The sequence below is a fragment of the Chinchilla lanigera genome, unplaced genomic scaffold (genome assembly GCF_000276665.1).
Source record: "Chinchilla lanigera isolate Chin_1 unplaced genomic scaffold, ChiLan1.0 scaffold00022, whole genome shotgun sequence".
Taxonomy (NCBI): domain Eukaryota; kingdom Metazoa; phylum Chordata; class Mammalia; order Rodentia; family Chinchillidae; genus Chinchilla; species Chinchilla lanigera.
The window spans coordinates 6863436-6866137 of NW_004955423.1; the positions used below are offsets into that span (position 1 = coordinate 6863436).

Consider the following 2702-nt stretch of genomic DNA (forward strand, 5'->3'; position numbering starts at 1 on the left):
GGGCAGGCGGCGGCCCGGCCGGCCACGCTCCCTCCCGAGCTCTGCCTTGGGAAGTGCAGCTGCAGTTCACAAGTTGGAAATAGTTGGGTTTTCGGAAAGGGAAGGCGGGAGGAGGGGCCGGCCAGGGGCGAGGGAGAGCTGGTGGTGCTGGTGCTGGTGCCGGTGCTGGCGGTGGGAGGGGAGGGGAGGCGAGGTGGCGGGAGGAGGGGGGGTGCGGTGTGTAAAGTTGCGAAACTGGTTTTTCGTATTTTAAAAGAGCACCTTTCACATGCCATTGTGCTGACCGCCATCTCCCATTATTGTTCCAAATCTCATTTCATTTTGAAGATCAATGAGTGTTTTCTCTGCGTTTTGAGGACACAGGCAGGAATAATAGATCATTGAACTTTAGGACGCCTGTTAACTTCCTATACAAACACTCTCCACTTTGGTCTCACTAATCTGCCCTTGATCAGCAATTTAAATGCTAAAGCTTTGTTACTCCAAAGGGGGCTGGGGTGGGGAAGGCTATAGATAATACTCGAGAAGGCACTATTAAGAGATGCATACGTTAAATTCGAGCCAGTCCTGCCAGCGGTCACCAAAAACTGCTTTTAAACACTCCCCACTCTTTCTAATGAATGCCACAAGAGAAGCAACCGGGGATAATATAGGAATCAATTTATAAAGCTTAGCCTAAACCGATTAATTTGTTGCCTCCAATTCTGAGTCCAATAAAGTCCTAGTGTTCCTCCAGTCACTTATTCTATAAAAAGATCAAGTTATTTACTGCCAATTAAGCAGCCTGTTTTGTCTTTGTCCTCGGTAAGCCGAGAGTGTGGGCTCCCCCCAGGCTCCCGGCTATGTGCTGAAGACATTCAGCTGATACCTCAGAAGGGAGAGGGCGAACTTTGCCTGTCCCCGGCCCAAGTCGGCTGCTGCAAAAGAACGAGGGTGAGGGAACGAAGCAAGGACTCGAGTTCCTTAAATAGGCTGATTTTAAACACATTTCCTCCGAAAGAGTCCCGGAACGTGTGTCCAGTGACCGCACAATAAACCAGAATAAGAACTGCACCAATTAAGCTGTAACAAAACCCTGAGACTTTGGAAACAGGACCACTCTAAAACCCATTAGCATTGCATTTATCCGAATGCATCATACCTTTATGTAAATTGATTTATCTGATGCATTTACTCGAGGAATTGCTTTTTGTTACAATTTCAGCCCTAACCCAAATGAATCTGCATTTCCTGCTCTAGGTCTTTAAACTGCCCCCGCTCCCCACGTTTTAATCGCTCCGAATTCCTTTTTAAAAGAGGAGAGAGAGGGAGGAGATTCCTAGCTGGTCCCCCGCCCCCATCTTTGGTGAGAGGTAAATATATATGTATATTTTTTTGAAAAGGAAACATTACACTGAGAAAAGCATCCAGTAACCCCATTAGCTAAAGCTCTTAAGGACAAGCAATACCTTAATGCTGATTAAATCTAAAAGAGATGAATCAAGAGGACTGACCAGAAACTGACTCCCCTGATAACTAAGGACGGGCCCTCATCAAGTTTCATTTAGAGTTGGAAAAAAAAAAAAAAAGAAAGCTTTTAAGTTAAATAGGCTTATACTCTAGTAATTACATAGCCAAGCAATTTAGGTCCTGGGATAGTCAGTGAAATAGAAAGCAGAAGTGGCAGCTAGAGGCAAAATCTGCCCCCCTTTAACAACATCTCTGGTGTTTTTTAATGGAGACCAAGGGAGGGACAAACGTAGCGCTGGCAATTTGTAGTACAAAAATGGATGCTTAATTCATGTCTTGATTTTAATTAGGTGATTCACCGGGTTTCTCCTGGATTGGAACAAAAGACGTACAAGCCAAGAGGAATTTTTTTAAAAAGAACCAGAATACCGAATCCTGGTTACTTAGATCCTTTCCGCCACTATTTCAAAAATACTGTTTACAGAGGGGGGGGTCGTGACCATTCCCCCACCCAGCACATACTACTTCGCGCATTAAAATCCTCCTCTGAGCAGCCCCTGCCTCTCCCTTAGGAGCTGGAAATGCCCCCCACCCCCCTCCGGGGTCCCCACCAGCCCCGTCTCCGGGAACCCTTTTGTAAGCAGGAACCGCTACAAAGCTGGCGGCCCGGGGCTGCCCTCCGCGCTAGCTCGCAGGCCGGCCTCGGTAGTTTCAGACTCGCGCATTATCTAAAGGCGACGTATTGTTTACTTGCAATTTGGGACGGTCAAGGGAAGGAAGCCAAAGAAAACAGCCCCGGCCCCCCATCGGCCCCGCGCCCCGCGCCCGGCCCGCGGCTCCCCGGCCGCCCCCTTACCTGCTTCTCCCCTATATTGCAATACTGCGAGGCGGCGGCGAAGGCGAATGCGAGCGCAGCCGCTCGGCTTCCAGGGAAGGAAGGGGCGCCTCGGCTGGCGGAGCTGGAGGGAGGGAGGGAGTTCTCGCAGAAGCAGGAAAGGGGAGGAGGGGGCTAAGGGATGCTTTTTTTTTTTTTTAATCGCGTGTCCCTGGGGCGGGCTGGGGGCCCCGCGTAAGTGGCAGGCGGCCGGGAGCAGAAGTGTCAGTCTCAGTCCGCGTCCCGTCCTCCGCCTCCGGCTGCGCGCGAGCAGCTGCAGGAGCCCTCGGCCCGCCCGGCGCGGCTTCAGGCGCGGCGCAGCGGCAGCAACTGCTGCAATCGCTGCTGCAAGTTTGGCAATGTGGCTTCACTTTGGATC

At 50.8% G+C, this 2702-nt stretch overlaps 1 protein-coding gene across 1 annotated transcript in view; it reads right to left on the bottom strand.

The window, feature by feature from the left end:
* The window catches only part of Lmo4 (LIM domain only 4), a gene marked incomplete at its 5' end in the record, with an annotated part of 16387 nt that extends 13894 nt beyond the window's left edge, over positions 1-2493 (bottom strand). Inside the window, 1 exon segment of the mRNA XM_005385115.2 lies at positions 2306-2493.
* Between the last annotated feature and the right edge of the window lie 209 nt (positions 2494-2702).